At 37.1% G+C, this 24488-nt stretch overlaps 1 protein-coding gene across 4 annotated transcripts in view; it reads left to right on the top strand.

Annotated features, from left to right (window-relative positions):
- The window catches only part of DLG2 (discs large MAGUK scaffold protein 2), a 2210459-nt gene that overhangs the window by 308877 nt on the left and 1877094 nt on the right, over nucleotides 1–24488 (top strand). The gene's annotated exons all lie outside the window — the stretch shown is intronic.

Raw genomic sequence — 24488 nt, 5'->3', positions numbered from 1 at the left:
GTGGTTCAGAGGAAATAAATAAGACTAAGAGATAAAAGTTATCTATAAGGTTTCATTTCAAACTGTAGACAACTTCTGAATTTGGAGCTATTCAATGATGGGACAATTTACCTCAGCATGGGTAACCAGAGACTGAGTAATCCTTTATCAGATTATCATGTAAAGGGGATTATATACTTACTGGAAGATGTTATGATTCTATTGATTTTTGGAAGTATTATAAGATGGACTCTTCAACTGGACTGTGTGGATGTGAATCTGGGCTTCACCACTTACTATAGGTGTGACCATGGCAAGTTATTTAAACTTTCTATATCTGTAAATAAGGCTAATAACAGCACTGTCCTCAAAGAGTGTTTGTGAAGGTTAACTGAGATAATAAATGGCAAGTGCTTAGTTTCTGGCATATGGTAAACATCCTACAAATATTAATTCTCATCATCACCATCATCATCAAATGCTAGATAAATTAGCCTCATCTGTAATGGACAACACTGATATAGATCAAGAGTTGGTAAACATTTCTGTAATGGGCCAAATAGCAAATATTTTAGGCTGTGGGTCATATACAGGCTTTGCTGCATATTTTTCTTTGCTTATGTTTGTTTGTATTGTATAACATTTGAGAAATGTAAAAATCATCCTTAGCTCATAAGCCATATGAAAACAGACTGTGGGGGCAGGTTTGTCTATGGACTATAGTTTGCCAATCTCTGATCTACATGAATAGAGAAATTAATCAAATAAATAACAGCATAGAATCAAGATTAAGCATCTGTGTTTATTAAAAAGTTAAGGCTAAAAAGCAGATATTTACAGAGCATACATTTATGAGTGGGGCATTTCAGGTCCAAACTTGGAAGAGGAAAGAAGTGCTTGCTTGTTGTAGTCACTTAGATGGAAGAGGAAGAAAGTATGATCACAAAAATGCCTATTATAGCATCAGATATAAATGTTATATAAGAGCCCAGAATAGCACGATGGCTGTAAACATGTCAGATATAAAAGCCAAGTGCCTAATTACAGTTCCCCATCTAGTCTAATCCTGTTACCATTAGCAACAGGGAGGACAGCATCTGGGTTTGCTATCCCACCAGTCTGATTTTTCTAGTTTTTCTGCCCCTTAGTAGTTGCTACCACTGCAGAGTACTGTAGGGAAAGGGATGCCCAAGACATCTGCTGGTTGTTTTAGGCCAGGCCTCTTGGGTGAAGGGACAGTCCCTTGGTGGGACTTTTTATAAGTCAGGATTGGGCCTTAGCTTTGGAAATCCTGCAGTTATTTTTAGTTTGTTCAATGGAGATTAACTTCTGAAAACAGACTCATGCTAACCTATTTCTATGAAGTGTGGCTAGCTCCAGAATGAGGGATTGGTTATCTTTACTATTTTCTTCTTCTATCTTCCTGACCAATATTTTATCCACCCAGGACACCAACTTTGCCAGCACAAAAATGCTTAGTGAGCAAAGAATTAGACAAAGGGTGTTAGATATTCTCAAGGAATATGTACCTCAAGCTAAGGCAGTTTGATGGATTATCTTTGTCTATTCTAGAGAGATTTGTATCAAGAACCAGGAATCAGTACCTTTCATTTTAGATAGTGCTGAATTAAGGCTGACAAACTCTTTAATTCCCCAATTACTTTTCCTGTCAGTTACCAATGCACTGTTCCCTTCAACCCAATTGGATGGTTTGTAGCTTTCTAAAATGATTGTATCAGCATCTCAGAGACTGCTATGCACCAGGTACCATGTTATTAGTAGGAATATGGTGATAAATAGAAAGCAAAATCCTGACCCTCAAGGAACTCACAGTTAAAATACAGTGCTATAATGGCTATGAGAGAGATAAGCAGAGGCAAACAAAACACAGAACAAGGGCACCAGACTCAGCCTGCAGGAATCAGGGTAAGATGATACTAGAGGTGAGTTAAGGGATAAAAAGTAGAAGAAATTTTCAGATGGAGAGAACAGTACATGTAAAGAGGCAGAGCTGAGAGACTGCACAGCATACCCAAACAAATTCAGGTAAATTTGTGTGTCTCTAGTGATGGGCAGGGGACAGGGAGGATGTCAGGTTGTGGGAATAAAGACATAAGCAGGCAGTGAAGGGCTTTGTATTTTACGGTAATGACTATATGTTTCATTTAAATGCCTATTGGTAATCTTTTCTTAGTAACAATTAGAAACAATTTTCGGGCGAATCACGAGGTCAGGAGATCGAGACCACGGTGAAACCCCGTCTCTACTAAAAATATAAAAAAAAAAAATTAGCCCGGCGTGGTGGCGGGCGCCTGTAGTCCCAGCTACTCGGAGGGGCTGAGGCAGGAGAATGGCGTGAACCAGGTGGCGGAGCTTGCAGTGAGCCGAGATTGCGCCACTGAACTCCAGCCTGGGCGACAGAGCGAGACTGTGTCTCAAAAAAAACAAACAAACAAAAAAAGAAACAATTTTTGCAGATTAATAGTTTTATGGTTTATAGCTTGGTTTTACTAGAGAATGACTTTTTATTGACTTCATCCTAATTTTTTTTTTTTTGGTAGAAAACGCCTATATGGAGTCTGCGGTCCATATATAAAATTGGAATTCATCAGTTTGCTGTTACTGTAAAATTGCTACATAATAAGCCATCCCAAAACTCAGTGGCTTAAGATAACAATCTTTTATACTCATGGATCTGTGGGTTGTCTCAGGATTATCTGAGCTGGACTTAGATTGGCTGGGAGGTCTTGGCTGTGCTCATGTTACATTTTTTTTGCAGGTGGATTGACACGTATTGTATTTGACTGAGGTGGCTCTGGTACATGTCTCTAAATCTTCTCCTGGGACTGAGAGGCTAATTTGGGCATGTCCTTTTTATGGTGATGGTAAATATAGGAGACTGGACAACCTCCTAAGACCTGGGCTCAGTTTGTCATATCGTTATTTTCTCCCTATTCTATAGGCCAAAGCAAGTCACAGGACCAAGCTCAACATCAATGGAGTAAGTATATGCATCTCATGGAAGTGAGGCGAATGGTGTCAATGTCTGAATAATGAATAATAATATTACCCACCATAGGGAAAATAATAATAACAATAGTAGTATTTTGTGTGTGAAGATTAAATGATGAAATAAGTCATGTAAAGTACTCTCTATAGTCTGCCATATAAGGAACATTAAATAAATGCTAGCTAATATTATTATTAGCTAGTAAAGCTTATATAGTAAAGTTAAATAATTTTGCATATTAGTCAGAGTCCTGGAAGGAAAGGAATCACACTCTCAAAAGTTTAATTGAAGATAATTTATTAGAGGGGTTATTTAGACAAATGTGTTCATAGTTAAGGGAAACTACAAAAATCTGGCCATCATCATCACACTTAGGCCCAAGGGGCAAAGGGAAGTTTGACCAGGATTCAGTTAGAGCTTCAGCTGCAAGAGGGGGGGTGCTGGATAGGACCTTTGCTCTTACAGACAAGAACACAACCACTGGCAAAAAAATACCTTGACCTTTCTCTTCTCCTATTCTCTGGTTTTCTGCCAGAGCCTCACATTAGCTGATCCCAACCAGAAGCCAAAAGGCAAAGAATCTTAGTGACTTAGTCTGTAGAAATCGGCATTCTGGGCACATTGCAGGAAAGAGAAAAGTGAATGGATGGTAAGGGGTAAATAGGATAACTAGCATATTTTGTGGGTCAGTTTTTTTTTTAATTCCTTTTTTCCCTTAATTTTTTTTTTAATTAGAAACTGGCTTTCTGAAAAGAGTTGTTGCTTTCTCTTTCTTGTTTTATTTTATTTTATTTTATTTTATTTTATTTTTTGAGACAGAGTCTTGCTCTGTCACCCAGGCTGGAGTGCAGTGTCATGATCTCAGCTCACTACAACCTCTGCCTCCTGAGATCAAGTGATACTCCTGCCTCAGCCTCTGAGTAGCTGGGATTACATGCATGTGCCACCACACCCAGCTAATTTTTGTATTTTTAGTAGAGACGGAGTTTTACCATGTTGGCCAGGCTGGTCTCGAACTCCTCGCTGCAAGTGATCTGCCGGTCTTGGCCTCCCAAAATGCTGGGATTACAGGCATGAGCCACCGCGCCCAGCCTCTTGTTTTATTTTGACATAAGCACCTGTAACTATCAAAAAAATTATAAGTCTAATATATCAGTGGTTTTATTATCCAATTAAACACAAATGAAGCTGTGCCTCAATAGAGAGACCAGACTACATAGCACATGGATAAGGAACTAAATCAGTGTCAGTAAAGAATCTATTTTCAGTTTTGAAAGTGGATTAGTACTGTGACAGGACCAGGAAACATCTCTTTCCCATTGGTGTTGGGAATTATTTTATACTATGGGGTGATTCAACATTCCTGTGAAATTGAGGAAAGGGATCATTGTGGTTTAGAGAAAAATGACCTCATTATGAGTTTGGCTCTTCTCCACATCAGCTAGCCAAGGTCTGCTAAAAAAATGCTTGAAAAAAGATTTCCATATAAAGTAGTTATCTTCATAATTAAATTCTACACTAACTAAAAGACGATTTTTTTTTTCACATGCTTAGAATCTGGGCAGCAATTTTGGTTCTTTTTCTCTTTTTTTCCCACTCTTTACAGTCTGTCAAACTATGTTATGTATTACATATCTCTAACAATCTTTCTTTTATTACTTGTCTTGAGTCTTCTATTTCTTAGATTTCTGTTTTACGTACTTTCAGTTTTTCCTCCAGTTTTTTTCTGTTCCATTTTTGGTGGTGTTATTTTGACAGATTGCAGTCACAGGCATTCATTCATACATTTAACAAATGTTTGTGGAGCACATGCCTTGTGCCCTAAAGACAGGTCAGCCTCTTCTTTCGTTATACTGTGTGGATGGCCAACCTGTCTTTGCCTACAATAGTTTATTCAGTTCAATTATTGCATATTTCTTGCAGTATTTTTCATCCCCCTCCTCCTTGCAGGCTTTGCATTTCTTCTTGAGATGACATTGACTTTGTCATGAGTTCCCAAATTCACAACTTTCATTAGCATAACATTGCTTTACTAATAGAATTTAGAGCTAGGGAGTCTTCAGTCTTCCAGGTTACATTAAAAAAGGTTAAGCTGGCCAGGCGCGGTGGCTCACGCCTATAATCCCAGCACTTTGGGAGGCCAAGGTGGGCGGATCACGAGGTCAGGAGATTGAGACCATCCTGGCTCACACAGTGAAACCCCGTCTCTACTAAAAATACAAAAAATTAGCTGGGCGTGGTGGCAGGCGCCTGTAGTCCCAGCTACTCAGGAGGCTGAGGCAGGACAATGGTGTGAACCCGGGAGGCGGAGCCTGCAGTGAGCCAAGATCACACCACTACACTCCAGCTTGAGCCACAGAGCAAGACTCCGTCTCAAAAAAAAAAAAAAATGTTCAACTACTGACATACATGTGGTCAGATCTCCACTAACAGTTCCTAAAGGGTTGGAAGGGCTCTTCAGCCCCATTCACCTGGCAGCAGCAAGTAAATCTGGACAGATTGAAGCTAATCTCTAGGCCAAGAGCCTGAGACTAGGTTAATTTGCCAGCTATGTATTTTTAATATCCATCTCAAACATTTATCTCTGTTGCTCCTACTTGGGTCAGGCATTTTATAGAATGTAAGCTCTGTGAGAGAAGGGCCCTTTCTCTTTGCTGTATCCAAAGTACACAAAGCAGTGGCAGGTACATAGAAAGTACTCAATAAACATTTGTGGAATAAATGTATCATAAATGGTGGCGGCATAGAAGAGACCTACAGACGAGGCTGAAACCAGGAGAAAGGGAAGTAAACTCACATTTAACAAACTTCTATTATGTGTCAGGCATCATTCTCTATATAATTTAGTTTAATCTTACAATAATTCTACAAGATGGGTATTTTTTGTATTTTATGTGAGAAGATTGAATCTCATAGAAGTTAAGTAACTTGTCCACAGTTACACAGCTAGTTGGTGGCAGAGCTGGGACTCAAACCCAAGTTGGATTCTGGAGTGTATCTTCTTTCCTCTCTACATTGCCTACTTGTGATCCAGGAACATATGAAAATAAAGGAACTGGTCTATGAGAGGAGTTAGATATATACTAATTGCTGCACATTTTCTGTGACATTCCAAACATTTTTGTGTTTTCCTTTCACAGTATAAAAGAAAGAAATCCAGCCAGGCGCTGTGGCTCATGCCTGTAATCCCAGCACTTTGGGAAGCCGAGGCGGGCGGACCATGAGGTCAGGAGATCGAGACCACCCTGGCTTACATGGTGAAACCCCGTTCTCTACTAAAAATACAAAAAATTAGCCAGGTATGGTGGTGGGCACCTGTAGTCCCAGCTACTCGGGAGGCTGAGCCAGGAGAATGGAGTGAACCCGGGAGGCAGAGCTTGCAGTGAGCCGAGATTGCGCCACTGCACTCCAGCCTGTGCAACAGAGCGAGACTCCGTCTCAAAAAAATAAATAAATAAAAAAATAAATAAGTAAATAAAAAAGAAAGAAATCCAAAGCCTATTTCAGATTCTCTGGATAACCACTTTACAACTAAGCACTGCTGCAGATTTCCTGGAAGGCCTGTAGTTGCGCTTGTGTTTATTGTTTCGTTGGTTACAAGTGGTACTCTTTAAATGTCACAGGCTATTGTAAAGAGAACAGAAGTGGACTTAATCTATAATCGCTGCTTTATACCAATCTAAGGCCGTTACCACAGTCAGTATCATTTATGTGGAAAGTAGCAGCTTAGTTTCAGCCAAACTTTATCAATAGCCTGTGACATTTAAAGAGTACCACACTTTATTCAAGTTTGAGAAACAGTGATATAGTTGCTTGTGAATTAGTATATGTCTTTCATTAGATTGTAAGCTTCTCAAAACCAGAAACCATGCCATATTCATTTTGTAATCCCTTACTCTATTCCCTAATACCTAGCACAATACATGGTCATTCAATCATTCAACAAATATTTACTGAGAACCTACAATTCCAGGCACTATTTTTAGGCTCTGGTAATATAGAATTGAATGTACCTGGAAAGATACTTGTCCTCATGGAGCGTACGTTCTAATAGGGAGAAGACAGACAATAAATAAATTTAAAAATATGGAAATAAAATGCTTACATAATTGAATAAATGCTATGGGGAAATAAGCAGACAAATCATTTCCATTTCCAACTTTCTACTGATGCTGCTGTTGTTAAAGTCAGCAATGACTTCCATGTTGTCAGATCCCCTGACTGCTTTACTGTCCTTTTCTGTTTAATCAAGAAGTATTCTGTACTACAGGTTGAGTATCGTTTATCGGAAATCCTTGCAACCAGAAGTGTTTCGGATTTCAATTTTTTTAAAATTTTTGAAATACTTATTAGTTGATCATCCCAAATCTGAATACCTGAAATCTGAAATGCTCTAATGAGTACTTAGTTTGAGCATCATATTGGCACTCAAAAAGTTTCAGATTTGGGGGCATTTCAGATTTCAGATTTTGTGATTTGAGATGCTCAACCTGTATAATCTCTTTTTTAAAACTGGCTAGCCATATGTAGAAAGCTGAAACTGGATCCCTGCCTTACACCTTATACAAAAATTAATTCAAGATGGATTAAAGACTTACATGTTAGACCTAAAACCATAAAAACCCTAGAAGAAAACCTAGGCAATACCATTCAGGACATAGGCATGGGCAAGGACTTCATGTCTAAAACACCAAACGCAATGGCAACAAAAGCCAAAATTGACAAATAGGATCTAATTAAACTAAAGAGCTTCTGCACAGCAAAAGAAACTACCATCAGAGTGAACAGGCAACCTGCAAAATGGGAGAAAAATTTCGCAACCTACTCATCTGACAAAGGGCTAATATCCAGAATCTACAATGAACTCCAACAAATTTACAAGAAAAAACAAACAACCCCATCAAAAAGTGGGTGAAGGACATGAACAGATACTTCTCAAAAGAAGACATTTATGCAGCCAAAAAACACATGAAAAAATGCTTATCATCACTGGCCATCAGAGAAACGCAAATCAAAACCACAATGAGATACCATCTCACATCAGCTACAATGGCAATCATTAAAAAATCAGGAAACAACAGGTGCTGGAGAGGATGTGGAGAAATAGGAACACTTTTACACTGTTGGTGGGACTGTAAAGTAGTTCAACCATTGTGGAAGTCAGTGTGGCGATTCCTCAGGGATCTCGAACTAGAAATTTGATCCAGCCATCCCATTACTGGATATATACCCAAAGGACTATAAATCATGCTGCTATAAAGGCACATGCACACGTATGTTTATTGCAGCACTATTCACAATAGCAAAGACTTGGAACCAACCCAAATGTCCAACAATGATAGACTAGATTAAGAAAATGTGGCACCTATATACCATGGAATACTATGCAGCCATAAAAAATGATGAGTTCATGTCCTTTGTAGGGACATGGATGAAGCTGGAAACCATCATTCTCAGCAAACTATTGCAGGGACAAAAAACCAAACACTGCATGTTCTCACTTATAGGTGGGAATTGAACAATGAGAACACATGGACACAGGAAGGGGAACATCACACTCTGGGGACTGTTGTGGGGTGGGGGGAAGGGGGAGGGATAGCATTAGGAGATATACCTAATGTTAAATGACCAGTTACTGGGTGCAGCACACCAACATGGCACATGTATACATATGTAACAAACCTGCATACTGTGCACATGTACCCTAAAACTTAAAGTATAATAATAATAATAATAATAAAATATTGAATTGTGTTAAATAAAATTCTTGGACCTTGAGTTAGTCTCTACTGTGCATTTTCTCAGAACCTAGGATTTACCTTTCTTGTCCCCGCTTTTCTTTGCTTTGTGGTTTTCTTAAATTAATTCTGAAGTTTATACCCAATCTCTTCATGGAAACTGCAAGCTCCTTGCAAGCAGAGGGTATGTTTTCTACTTCTCTACTTTCCTTTTATATTGCTCTATGCATAGTGGATGAACAATAACATTTAACTTGATTAATGTACCTCTGCTCTCTGATTTGCCGTAGTTTTTAAGCTATGTTCCTTGAAAATGTAGGGTTCCACAGATATAACCCAAGTAGAATCTGCTAGGTGTAACAACAAGGCTTCCTCTTCCTTTCTTCAATAGAGCAGCTTTGTTTATTTACTTTTAACCTTATTTATTTGGGTTTGTCTAAGATTTTATTGACAAAAAGGTCTGATTCAAACCCTCCACAAAAAAATATTTTTGAAAACCATGTATAACATTTCATTAGGTCCTGGAAATTGACCAGTACACATTTAGAGGGTATGCCTTCTTCTATCTGGTCAAGGAGAGACATTTAATTTCACTTTATAAATATAAGTAAATGAGAACTAAATAGTAGAACTTCAAAGTTAACAGGGTCTTGGATTTTCTCTTGTTCAATTATCCATTTCTTTCAAATGAGGGAACTGGGGTCAGAGAGTTGATGTGAAGTTTATAAGGCCAGATAGCTAGTTAGTGGCAATTGGGACAGAACTCAGATCTCTGAATCTTTCTAGCACCCCATACTACATACACACACAGACATACACACACAAACACAATTTCTGATCTTAGTATCAACTCTGATACATGATAGTATGGTAACAGAAATTATAGAGATTGGGAGACATGAACACAACACATAGCTATGCTGCATTGTGACATTTATATCAACCTGGGTAATAAGGGGAACATACATGGGTATGTGTACATTGCATATAAATAGCACTTAATAAATATTTATTGAATTACATGGACCAAGGTATTTACATATATGTTCCCATATTCTAATATTCTTTTCTCCCTCTGCTATTATTATCATCATTTCTCATGGTCAAAATTAACAAATAGTGATAATGAAACCTACGTACAGTAAGATGACAGAGATATGATTAAGATACATATGGTAGGGTAACAGTTCCAAGGTTGGAAAACGTAACTATCAGCTGTGTACTTCAAAACCAAGCCTAAGCATACATTTTAGTTCCAGAGCACCACCTTCCTTGTGTTCAATTTTCCTTAAGTAATGGGGGTTTGCTGTACAAATTCAGGTGGAAATACAAAAGGCAGGGATCTAAACATTGTATGAAGCCTAAAATGTCCTTCTAAACATAAAATAAGCTCTAACTTAGGATAGTGATTAAGAGTAGGGTTCTGGAATCAAACAAATCTGGGTTAGAATCCTGGTTCCATCATTTACTAGAGGAGTGACTTTGTGCACTTCCCTAACTTTGCTCTGTCTCAATTTTCCTATTTGTGGAATGGAGATAATAACAGACCCCACTTCATAGGTAGTTGCAAGGTTTAAGTAGAATAATGCATTTGAATTTTTTATCATGTCTGGAATATAGTAAGGGCTCAATAAAAGTAAGCCTTTATTATGATTGTTCTTGTTATTGTTGTAGCTGCTGTTGTTATTAGCCACCAGGTTATTCTCCTATATGCTCAACAGCCATTCTCCCAAATCTCATCTGTACTATTATGCTGAATGTGCAGCTCTCTGTTTTGGCTTCTATTCCTCTGAAATTATCAACTAACTGACAGTTTTTTTTTTTTTTTTAACTTTTCAAGTGAGAGTATCCAATTGGATTAGCCTATCACCACCTGTGTAAGGCAGCGTTCTTATACCAGGCCATTTCATACCTACTGGCCCATCTAGCAATTGACTAGTCTCAGGTCAGGTGCTTAGCAATCACCAGTCAGTCTGGGATAGCTTATATGTAGGAAATCCTTCAGAAGGGGAATGTAGGCCCAGCAGGCATCCTGACACTTCCTAAAAGATGATGGTTTAGTTCTTACCTACCACCTTGCCTGACTAGTATGAGAAGCATAGAAAAAAGAAAGCCAAATTGTAATACTTTGATTAATAACAAATGTGATGTTTAAATGAGTAAACTATATGTTATTTCCTTATGTAATAGTATTATTAGTGAACTTAGGCAGCAGAGAGAAAGAAGGTTGGAAATAACAGACCAAAAGTCACTCAGGGCAAAATCATTATTTGTGATATGTTAGTAGTGTCTGTCCAAGTTTCTGACAAACAGTAGTTACCTAAAGAGGAACGGAATGTGCAGTCAGCCTTCCAGAATCCTATTGATTCTACCTTCCTGTGAATTATAGGTAGTTATGCAGCTGCTTGGAGAGATTTCTTCCCATGACAGTCTGACCTCATGTGCTCTTAAGATAATTTTGTGCTGAGTGTTGCCACTATACTATTTGTATTACTTCTCTCAGGCTAAAGGTAGAAAAGGAAATAATAACACAGAGAGAATAGCCATTTTCTAAATGAATCAATTTTATGGCAGGGGGGATAAGTATTTTTCTTATGTCATCCATAGCTAAGTTCTAAAGCACAACTAGAAAAATTGTGGCAGCTGCTAGTTATGCATCTGTTAGGGATAATGTTCTGACGTGCTTGGCATCTGCCTGCATAGTGACTGTTGGAGACTTATTCTTATACTTCTAGGTCCAGAATGAGCTACGACTGTAGTGGAAAGCTTCTTCGTTTGGGAACCAGTAGATTCAAGTCCTGGTTCAGTCACTACTGGCTTTGTGTTCTTGGAGAAGCCACCTTAATTCACCAGGCTTAGTTTTTTCATCTCTACAGTAAGCAGATTGATAAGATGATTTTCAGCCCCCTCACGGTTCTAGCCCTGCATAATCGAGACTCACAGGCTCCTTTTCGTTTTTACATTGGTCCATTCAACGCTTTACTTCCAGATCATGCCATTTGAATTTTATGCCTCTGTCTTTTGTACCATATATTTGCTTTACACATCCATCCATTCATTGATTCTCTCATTCCACCTTTATCGAATGTATATAGTCTTCCTGGCAACGATGATACAAAATTTACTGACATGATCAATACTTTCAAGGTCCTAAAAACCGAGTACAGAATACAACAGTCTACCTACCTGCCTGCCTCTCCAGCCTTATCTTGTACCATTCTCTTTGTCCTTCTCTAATGAGTTGGTTTTTTTGTTTTGTTTTGTTTTGTTTTGAGATGGAGTCTTGTTGTGTCAGCCAGGTTGGAGTGCAGTGGTGTGATCTCGGCTCACTACAATCTCTGCCTCCCAGGTTCAAGCAAGTCTCCTGCCTTAGCCTGCTGAGCAGCTGGGATCACAGGCATGCACCACCACACCCAGCTAATTTTTGTATTTTTAGTAGAGATGAGGTTTCGTCTTGTTGGCCAGGATGGTCTTGAGCTCTTGACCTCAAGTGATCCTCCCACCTCTGCCTCCCAAAGTGCTGGGATTACAGGCGTGAGTCACCGCGCCCAGCTTCTAATAATTTTTTTAGGGTCCTTGTCATGCTTTCTCCTCCCTCAGGTTCTTGTACGTTCTCCATCTCTTCCACTTCCCTGTTCTCAAACTCCCATGCCTGAAAATGCCTACTAATCCTTCTGTCTCAGTTGAATGTTCTTCCTCCTTTGGAAAATAAACTCCCTAGAACAGGCTTTCTGTCATGTATTCTCATTATACCCTATATTCTTTTGGCCTGATATTCACTGACACTATAGTAGTAACTTGATTAAACTATTGCATATATCCAGAAAGAAAATTTTGCTTCTGGACAACATGAATGTACATGGATCCCCAAGGATTCTGCAGAATTCTCATTTTCTTTCCCATCTATCTGTTCATACAGCGTATGAACGTCTGAGAGTCCATCTCCGATGGGCATAAGGGGTATCTCCTTTACGGTTTTCCTGCTTCTTTCTCATTTTACTCCTTGCTTGTTTTGTCTGCCCCAGACTCTAGCTTTTCCTGCAGTGATTCCATTTACTGTATCCCTGAGGAGTTGGAGGGGCAGTGTCATGTTCTCAGGTCTCTACATCTTTGAAGATTGTTTTAGCCCTTCAGGTACTCTAGAGTGAAAAGTCTCTTAACACTGACAAACCTTTCTCTGCCTAACCCATTATAACTTTAATGTTATTGTGCTAATACACATTTTGTTTTGTTGCTCCCATTTATCAAATATCTCTTCCCATGAAGATAACTGGAAGTGAAGTATGGAAATTTGTCATATTTTGCTTAGTCTTCTTTTTTTCTACTAGACTGTTAGTTTTTATCATAGCAGAGGCTAATCTGTCTTATTCACTGCTATATCAGTACCAGGCACACAGTCAATACTTAAGAAATATTTATTGAAGAAATGAGTGAATGAATAAAAGGTGGGAAAGATGAACCAACCAATTTATTATTACCATATAATATGAGGCATTCTATAGCATACATATATTATATCTGTATTTGGATATATTATAGCAAAGAAGATAATGTATGTGTTATAGTTTTATAAATCAAAAAACACTATTTAGCTACTTTGGTAAGAGACTGGTAAGCTCTATACAGTACTGAAATATTTTTCAAAGTGCGGTCCCTGGACCAGCAACACCAGCATCGCATGGGAATTTATTAGAGAAGTAAATTCTAGGCCCTACCCTAGGCTACTGAATCAGAAACTCTGGTGATATGGCCCAGTAATCTGTTGTTTAACAAGCTCTTCAGGTGATTTTGGTGCACGGTAAAATTTGACAGCCACTGCTTATGTGAGATAAAAAATGGAGTGTGACTTGGCCTTTAACTTTGCAAAGTTTACATGTAGGGAAATAACACATATATTCCAATGACACAGGGTCATAAGAATCACAAGATAAATGCAAAGTGCAAAGGCAATAATGAGGAATAAGGGAGAAATGACTTTTGGTGAAAGAGGCTTCAGGGAGAAAGAATCTTTGAGCTGGAACTGCTGAGTCATGGTCCATAAAACATCCTAGATGACAAGAAAAACAAGATGAAAAAACAAAATCCCTGTTAACCCAGAGCAAAACAAAGAAAATCTAACAATTACTCCAGACATAAAGAGTCAGTTTGTAATAGTTAAGGCCACAGGCTTTGGAGTGAGACATACCTAGTTCCTATCCCAGCTCTGCCAGTTATAAATTAAGCAAACTGGGCAAACATCTCAACCTTTCTCTTCCTGAGTTTCTTCCTTTGTAAAGGGGTAAAAATAATACATATCTCATAGGAGTATTGGGAATAGTAAATGAGATAAGGTACATACAATTCTCAACTTGCTATGGTATGTTTGATAAATGGCATTTATTATTAACACAAAAATAGTCTACTGAAGTTGAAAATCGGGTGAGGGGTTTGCATCGACAACCACAAAGAAGTTACATCTTCTGTGACCTGGATGTAATTTTCTTTGTTTTTTAGAAATAATTTTTAAAATTTATTTTTAGGGCATTAAATTTTTTTTGAAATAATCTCAAATGTGAAAGTATAGTACAGCACTTAAAAAAAAAATCTCTTGACCCATATGAGTGTTAAGTGACCAACTTGTTCCATTTCTTCCTAATACATTAGTGTATCTCCTGGGAACAAGAGCAATCTGTTATATAACTGCAATATTACTATCAAAATCAGATGGTAATATTGGGAATATTGGTATTAATGGGAAATTAACATATTGGGACATTGGTTAATTTCCCATTAATACCAGTAATACCAATATTACCAATATTGGTATTAATGGGGAATTAACAGATGTCCCAGTTAGATGTGCTTTATAGCAAAGAATTTAGTTCAGAATCACATGTCATCTTTAGTTGTCATGTCTTTCTAATTTCCTTAATTCCAGGGCAGACCCTCAGCTTTTGCTTTTTTCTTTTTTTTGTGACTGACATTTCTGAGATAGGAATATTACAGAAGTGAGGCTGAGATCTTTTCATTGCATCCTATCAGGTGGCATGTAGTTAGATTTGCTGCATTTACTTATGATGTTCACTTTGAGCACGCAATTGAAGTTGTGTTTTCCAGGCTTCCCCACTGTGAAGTTATTTTCCCTTTTGTGTATGTTTAAACTCAGACAAATTTACATCTATATTAATATCTATATTTATCTATCTATATTGAAAACCATGAGTTCACACGGATTATTCCAGTTCCAGTCTAACACTATATAATTCATTGTCGTTTTCTCTACTGCCATATTTTCACTCTCTTTTCTGATAGATTCAAATTATCCTTATTTTATTTACTTATTTGACCCATCCTTCGGTATGCAACCAGTCTCTCATTGCTACTGCCACCCCAGCACAGATACCCTCCTCACCAAACTCAGGCTCTCACAACCCTTGCTAGGTCACTGGTCTCCATGGGAGGCCTCGTCACTCTACTTAGCTATGACAAAGCACTTCAGTCCCTTCCCACCACATGGGCTCCCTCCTCATACTACTCAGGTTTTAACTCCATGCTCAGACATTATGTAGCCTATTTGGCCTTCCTTAACTTGTTTTCGTTCCAACAGCCCATATTAGCCTACCTGTCTTCAAGGACTCTTTCCTCATTCTGTCAGGCTCTGTAACTCTGCTGTGGTCTGCCTCCATACTTGGATACCCTTCTCATCTTGATGAGGCCCTGGGCCAATCTGACACTTTGCTCTGGGCCACTATAGCTCTGTTCTCCAAACTCCTTCACCACCAGAGTAGACCTTGCTCTACTTCACACAATGACTTTGGGACTGAATTGTTCAGGAAGGGAATGAAAGGGAAAGGGAAAAGGAAAGGAAAAGAATGAATGGAATGAAAAGAGACAGAAGAAAATAGGAGAAGAAGCTCATAGATGTATTTTTCAATAAAGCAAGAAGAAACATTACTATTTTCCAAAGACTGTTAGTGGAACTATCAGCATAGTTTTCCTTCTCTGGAAACAGGCAGAATGGCCTGCAGGTTTGACTATGGGGTCCTGTGTGGCTTTCCAGTTGTCTCAAGATTATCATAAACATTAGGCAGTCTAAGAGAGAACTAGAAAGCTTCATGTCATACCTGAGGACTGCAGTTGATCGGATAGTTTTTGCAACATAAAAACCATTTGTCTACAAGCTGGCTTTCCACTATCACTTTAGAACAAAAGGCAGTATACTTTATTTAACCAATACAAAAGTATGCTAATGATATCTTAGGTATACTGGGTAGCATATTTTCTAATGTGTACTTTGGTATTTGGGCATAACATTTTCTCTTAAGCTAACTCTTTAGGTATTGGGGAAGTTGGGGAAAAAGAAAGGTGACATATTTAATGGCTCTTGGTTTTATTTTTCTACAATTTTATTTAAGCAGTACATTCTCATAAGATTTTCTAGCACAGTAGATCATAAAATTTAAAATAATATAATGGAAATGATTATATCTGTACTATAATGATATGTATATGATAATTAACTTTATATAATTAATATTTGTACACTACAATAAATGATATTGTATCATTTTGTACAATAATATAATTATATACAATAAAATTACATCATAATTATAATAAAATTTTATTACACATTTTATAGGAGTATATTTCAAATAATTTCTACAATCTAAAATTGATTTTCAGATAATTGGAACACCAGTGTTTACAAGCATGTTCTTTTTGAGATTAGCCATCAGCTATCACTTACTGGACCAATTCCAAGTGAAATTACAGACTTTCATTTAAATTCATCCTTTTGGTGTGGTGGAATGTGATACTTTTTTCAAGTGATAGTTGATGTTAGATTTATTAATCTGCCAAAAAAATACCCTTCATTTCATGGTATACATAAGAGGGGACTAAGTTTTGGTATTTATGAGTAGAATTCTATACAGTCTTATGATTCAGAGCTGTATGTCCAAAAGAAGGAAAAAAGAAGAAAGAACAAAGTGAAAAAAAAAGCAAATCAAAACAAAACAATCTTGCCATTTTGGCAAGTTATAATAAAAGTCCTTGTATATCCGATTTGAGGAGATGAGAGGGATGTTGTATTTTACATGTCAGAGACAGAGCTTTATTTTCCTACTTAACATGTGTCTCTATGGATAATGTCTCCCTGTAGACTGAATGCTATTCTGTCCTTATATGAGTTGTTTAATTGGACTGATTATAAAATTGCATAAAATCACCATTAAACAGAATATTAAGTAAATCTATACTTACGTGCCTGACAGCAAAGATTCCCCCAAAGTCTATTATTTCATAGCTGTTTTGCCATCTTTTTCTCTTCTGCTGCTTATTTTCTGTTAAAGTTAGTTCTTATCCTCTGGAAAAAATTGTTATAATATTATTTCATAACTAATATTTATTGAATACTCTGTGTTCGCAGTATGTAAAAAGCAAATCTGAGAGGCCAATAGAGTCAATTTGTAGCAACCTCTTTAATATTTGTCTCCTAGCTTAACTATACCGAAAGTCTATAGCTACTTCTATGAATAAGCATTCTTGTCTCCCTTGGCATTCATCAGCTGGAAAGATATGATCCCTAGAGTCCAAACTCTCATTCTGTTTGAGATTTTGCTGATGGAAACCAACCAAGTAGCTTCAGCTAAGCACTGTGCTGTTGAGATTAGTTAAAATATCCTTGGTAACCTGTCTTGGAAAGTTTTTGAGAGTTCCTTAGGTTTGATTTTCTTTCCATCTGGTGATCTGAAGAATTTTCTAAATGATATTCTAGTCATGCGTTTGACAATAAAATATACTTGTTTTAGCACTGATATTATTTAATTAACCCCTAACATTCTATTATGCATACCGTTGCAGCATGTTGTAGTAAAGGGTGTAGGCTTAAGTGTCAAATGTGAATTCCAATATTAGCCTTGCCATTGTCCAGCCTGATGACCTTGAACCAGTCTCAGTTTCTCCATCTCTAACATAGGTGTAATCTACATGTCTCATAAGATGATCAAAAGAAGTTAGTAAAATGAATGACATTTACAAAGTACAACTAAACACATGGAGTTTATGCATGGCTGGTAAATGGCAAATGCTAATTTCTTTCTTCTCTCCTGTCTTCAATGAGCAATACCAATACTTAATCACAGATTGGAAGATATTGGGAATTTTTTAGTGGGGAGGTAGGCATGAAAGAATATGTAACTTAAAACTGGGCTCATACAGATTACATATAGTTACTTATCTTCTGAAGATTTGTAGAGTTTACATGGTAAATCTTTGTGAGGTAAAAAGAATTGACAGCATTCCTACATCTTGGATGACTGATGTGAAATTGAAAGTTAATTATCTCCTAGATATAGAATAAGACACACCTGCTGGTGATTTGGGAGTATAAGTGCTATAAGTGTAAGATAAAAGGTAGCTGATTTGCATTAACAATATCTTGAGTTTATTTAGTGCCTGCTTTTTGAGCAACTTGAAATAGCACATTTATTCATCAAGGAGATATTTTGAATTAAAATTCATTTTAGAGGTCGTATTTTTAAAGACCTTATTTCAGCCACAGAAATACTGTGTTCCTTCATGCACATCTTATTGCATTTCTGTTACAATTTCCATATGAATCAGCTTTTTAAAAACTTGTAAATAACAATTTCTGCCTCCTTGTCAAGTATTAATTCTGCTTTATTTATTCAAGTGTCTGCACTCTTGACTCTTATGGAAGAAGTGACTCCTGGCTGAGCATATTCTGTGTTCAGGTATTCAACATTTAATGAGACTGCCTGTGTACACAGTATAGTTGGAAGATATGTTAATCAAAGAATATTATAGCTACCACTTACTATGTTTTATATAACTGTTCAACCACGTGGAGTACTTACACATGTAAATTTTATAGGTGAAGAAGGTGAGGTTTAGAAAAGTTAAATAACTTGCATAAGGTCACAAATTTAGTAAGTAGCAGAGCCAGGGCCATTCTGTTTGACTTCAGAGCTTGTGCTTTTATCTCCAAATAATTATACTACCTCATATATGCCCTATTGATCTGCTCTTCTACCTCTTCCATGCCATTCTGCCCTGTATACTTCGTTCCTCTTCGAGTCTCTTTCCTGTAGTTTTTTTTTTTTTTTTTTTAGCAAATGTTACTGGATATTTCTCAGTTCCATACTTATCACTAACACCTCCTAGTCATCTTACCATTTTTCAAAGCGATGTATTTCTATGTAATTTCAAATCTACAGAAAAGTTATAAGAATAGTGCAGGAGCTACTGTATAGTCAGTTTACCCAGATTCACCAATTGTTTACATTTCACTCTATTTATCATTTTCTATATATGCATGTCTCTATGTATCTCTATATCTCTATACACACATATACACATATATACATATATATGCATATCAGTTTATTTTTATTTTTGTAGATACGAGTTCTCACTATGTTGACCAGGCTGGTCTTAAACTCCTGGCTTCAAGCAATCTTCCCACTTCAGTGTCCCAAAGTGTTGGAATTACAGGCATTAGCCACCATGCCCAGCTTTGCATGCATTAGCCACCATGCCCAGCTTTGCATGCATCTTATTAATGAAGTGCCTGATGCCGTTCACTCATTTGAGAATAGTTGGGGGCATTAGGCACATTGATCACTAAATACTTATACATCTTCTAAAACCAAGAATATTCTCTTACATAAATAGTGCAGTTATCAAAATCAGGAAATTTAACATTGCTACAATATTATTATCTAAAGAGCAGTCCATACTCATTTCAGCAGTTGTCTCCATAATGTCTTTTATAGTTGTATTTCCTCAGTCCAAGATCTATGTTACATTACACATTACATTTAATTGTCATGCCTATTTATTTTCCTTTAATCTGCAATAGTTCATAAGCCTTTCTTTTCTTACCTTGACATTTTTGAAGATTTCAAGTCAAGTATGTAGTAGAATGTCTTATAATTTGCATTTGTCTGATGTTTCCTTATGATTAGGTTCAACTTATGCATTTTGGGCAGGAATATTACAGAAATGATGCTATGTTCTTCTTGGTATATGATAACAGGAGGCTCCCCATACCAGTTTGTACTATTTTTAAAAATAATTTTATAAGTATATTTTTATTATTTGCAGAGATGAGGTCTCACTATATTGCCTAGGTTGGTCTCAAACTCTTGGGCTCAACTGTTGCTCCGATCTCCTGCGTTCACCTCCCAAAGAGATTACAGGCGTAATCCACCATGCCTGGCCCATTTTGTTCTAATTGTTGGAGAGATACTGTGAGGCTATATAATGCCACATTCCTTGTCCTATTTTTTACCACTAGTCGCGGCATCCCTCAATGATTTTATAATTCCATCATTTCTTCTATATTTATTAGTTGGAATTCTGTAAGGAAGAACTTTCCCTTCTCCCTCATTTAATCACTAATTTTTTATATATCAGGATGGACTAATGGATTGTTATTTTATTAAAAAGGTTATATCCCATGACTATTAATTTATTTTTAAGGCTCAAATTATTTCAGATTTAGTCATTAAGAGCCCCTTCAAGCTGGCTTACATGTCCTTTTGATATGATCCTGTGATTTTTGAGCACTTCCTTACTTTCTAGTACAAAAAGATGTACTAGACTCATAATTTCCTTGTTCTCATCCTGCGAGCCCGTTCTCCAAAAAGCCTTGATTCTTTTTAATAGAGGAAAGTACTTTGAAACCAAGATTTCCTTCATAATCTCTCTGCCCCACCCCCGCTCCCTCCTTCCCTTCCCCTCCCTTCTCTTTCTTTTCCCTCCCTCCCTTCCTTCCTTCCTTCCTTCCTTCCTTCCTTCCTTCCTTCCTTCCTTCCTTCGGTTGTGCTTTGTCTAGGCACAGAAGAAGCCCAATCGTATCAGAACAATGTGGAATTTGCATGACCCTTTGGGTATGAGCATTTACTCATTCTCTAGTCTTATGTGTTCAGCATCTATTGAGTTCCATTTTGCATTAGTCCTTGGACTCCGGGTTTGGCACTCATTCCTGTTTTGTCTCTTTTATTCCCTTACTTGGTACTTGCTTTCACTGGGTCTAAGCTATGAAATTTATATTTTCATTTCATCTACATTCAACTTCAGTCCCTTCCTCATATTCAAATTTATTCCTCTAGTTCCAGGTAATATTCTTAAAGAAACTTTTCTTAGTGCAAAGCCCAAGATAGGACATTTACCACACCGATAAAGGCTTCATTGAAAATTCCACCTCTATGCTTCAGTGTCTAGTAGTTTTGGACTCATATGGATTGGGAGAATGATAACTTTTTACTTTGCAGAAGAGAAAGTATGGGATGTGGATACAGGATGAGGAAATTTATCTGACTCCCTAAGCAGAACCAAGTGTTCAGAAAAGCCTAATGGAACACCAAGACTGTAACATCATTTTGTAACATCATTACATATAGTAAGATCACCTGTGCTATACTGTCCAGCTGAATTCAAAGCAGGTATGTGGTAAGAGAACAAGGTATGTTGGAAGAAGCGTAAGGCATATGTCTTAAAGCACATCTTACCATCTCTTTGTTGCAGCTGTAAGAAGAGAATCCTGGCCAGGCATGGTGGCTTATGCCTGTAATCCCAGCACTTTGGGAGGCTGAGGCGGGTGGATCACATGAGGTCAGGAGTTCGAAACCAGCCTGCCCAACATGGTGAAGCCCCATCTCTACTAAAAATACACAAATTAACTGGGCATGGTGTTGGGCACCTGTAATTCCAGCTACTTGGGAGGCTGAGTCAGGATAATTGCTTGAACGCTGGAGGCAGAGGTTGCAGTGAGCCGAGATCGCACTGCTGTATTCCAACCTCCTGGGTGATAGAGCAAGACTCTGTCTCAAAAAAAAAAAAAAAGAGAGAGAATCCTCAGGTGATTTTGGTAAATTTTTGGGATTAAACAGCTTTGGTGAGCTATAGCCATATATGCCAATCACTAAAAACCAAATGAATCAACAGTAACAACCTCCACAGGGGTTTCTGGTTGGCAGAGTACAGAGGCAACTGCTATTGTTCCCATAATACTATGCCTGGCAACATGAAGGCTGGGATGGGAAAAAGTGCAAAAAGCCTTTCCCCAGTCACTTTTATTCTAGCCCATAATAGATGAAAAAGTATGTAAAGATGTTACACGTTCGGCATTCTAATTACTTTTTTATTTTATTGTGGTTAAGTAGATCATTGCAGAGCAACTCATGAGTCACACAAGAAAAAAGCCTCATGATTTAAGAATCGTATTTTCTTAAGTCATGTAAAAAATCCTTTTTTCCATTACTTATGTTTGAAGTTTGCCTAGTGAATTTTGGTTATTTCAAGAAAACCAAACTTCCCTTCAAGAGAAAAATATTTACCGTTTCCAAGGACCTTAAAAATCTCATCAAATGCTTGAAGGTATATCTCAAAGAGGAGTTTTAAGTGTCTTTTGAGGAAATAGTAGCATCATTGAAATAGGTATGTCACGTTAGGTGTTTCTTCTTGGAAGAAGATGAAATATTTTGAGTATATGTAGAGTTTTTAAGGATGTGCTTGAAAATACAGTCCTATTTATTATGAATTTCCTTCAACATGCTGTTTGACAATTGAAGACCTAACTGTGTCAGAATCATTATTACGAAGACCAGATCTCATTTTTAAGGAGTGTAGGTTAAAAGAGAGAGAGATTGGACTGAATAGGGGCTCTCTCACCTATCACCTAGAAGTCAACTTTTTTGTTTTAATGGATCCTAAAGGCAGAAGATTGAAATACAGCTTCTTTCAACTAAGTTCTAATGAATTCAATCTAAATCAGTTTAGTCAATAATATCCATACTAAGTACTTATTGTTTATGAATCAATAGGCAGAGTTTTTCTCTTGCCATCTTCCTTCTATTATGGGGATCTTTCACCCTGTTCCCCTCTTTAACCCCACTTTTCACTCTGAAGAAGAGGATTGCAGTGACTCAAAAGGGCTATTTGAATTGAGAGTATGAAATTATTATCCCTAAGATGCTATTTCTTAAGTCCAATGTTGCTAGTGGATCAGAAGCCATGGACATCACCTGGGAGCTTATTAGAAGTGCAGAAATTCAGGCCCCATGTCCCCAGGAAATTTTTATGTACATTAGAGTTTGTAAACACTTTCCTGTAAATTTGACAATAATTTTTAGATGATTCTTTAAAAATTGTGATGTCAAAATGGACATGTCTTCAAGAATTTGAGGAATTTATTTTGCATATCCTCAGAGGTGGCAAATCTTTTTATATTTGAGTAGGGAACGTACAAAATAAAAATGCTAGGTGCTGTGATTAAATCAAGAAGTCGTCACATAAAAATGTAATCTAAACAATATGCAGGGTTTAGCAGTCCTGAGTGAGAAGGGATTTGACTTCATTCAATGATTTTTCTTCTATTTGAGACTTAAAAAGAGAGGGAATGCAAGTAAATGAAAATTACCAAGAATTCATTGTGTGCTTGCTGAGTTTAAGGATAATGCTAGATACTAGAGAATATATGGCTGGATAAGACATTGTCTTCATTCCTAAGGGCCTTGCATAGCACTTAAAAACTACTTAGGGAATTGAAATGTTGAAGACAGGTGGGTGAACAACTATTTCTACTATAAGGCTGAAAGAGAAATAACTACTGAGTAGGTTCAAGCAATATGCTTTGGAACAAGAGAAAACAGCAGCATTTTACTTTGCAGAAGAGAAAGTATGGGATTTGGATACAGGATAAGGAAAGTGGATATGAGCATTTGTCTAGCTCCCTAAGCAGAACCAAGTGTTCAGAAAAGCCTAGTGTAATTTGCAACATCATTAAATACAGGAAGATCAACTGTGCTATACTGTCTAGATGAATCCAAAGTAGGTATGTAGTAAGGGAGCAAGGCATGTTGGAAGAAGCATAGGCGTATGTCTTAACACATTTTACCATCTCTTTGTTGAAGCTGTAAGAAGAGAATCTCCTACAACTTTCCAAATATATTTTCTTTTTGATGATATTTGCTTGGGTGTTCTTACTACGTACTCAATTGAATCCAGTTTTAGTAAAAATAATTTCTTGATGATGACATTTCATATTTAGATCTCTGACTTCAAATATTGTTTTTACAAAGGAGAAAGAGGATTTCTAAGTGTGGGAAAGGGGATCTGGGCCTAGAGAAGAGTGTGAGTAAGAGATGGTGAGGGCCTGAACTCTAGCAGTGGGAATGGTGGTGGTGGTGGTGGTGGTGAGGAAAGAGGGTGCAAAAGAAAGATGCTTAGAAAGTGACAAGGGGATATATGTCAATTATTGAAAAATAATGCTTGTTAACCAAAAGTGAAATTTGACATTGATCATTGAATTATCATCATATTTAAGTCATCTTTGACTTAATCATGGTTATTTTCTTCCTCTCTATGCTTAAGGCATGGAGAATAAGCAGACAAAAGAGTGAAATAGACTTTGAGCACTTCGTCACATTTGGGGGTATAAATTAATGAAGATTTGCAAGTTTAATATTAAAAATATTGTCCCTAGGGTTTTTGTAAATGTGATCAAATCACTGTTTGTTATGTTTCAAAGTATAGCTTACTGAAATAAATGCATAGCATGAGTATGATAAATATCCTTTCTTTTCTGAATAATTTGCACACGTAGTATTTCAAATTTTGGTGACTTGCAAATATTGCTCATGAAACTGTTTATATCCTTTAAAATGATACAGAGAAAAAGATTTGAAATTTGACTATCTACAAAAATTGTTTTATTCATTACAAGTCATTATTCTTTTAAGAGAATGTAGCTG

The sequence above is a fragment of the Hylobates moloch genome, unplaced genomic scaffold (genome assembly GCF_009828535.3).
Source record: "Hylobates moloch isolate HMO894 unplaced genomic scaffold, HMol_V3 SCAFFOLD_11, whole genome shotgun sequence".
Lineage (NCBI taxonomy): Eukaryota > Metazoa > Chordata > Mammalia > Primates > Hylobatidae > Hylobates > Hylobates moloch.
This window is presented reverse-complemented; position numbering and strand designations above follow the sequence as displayed.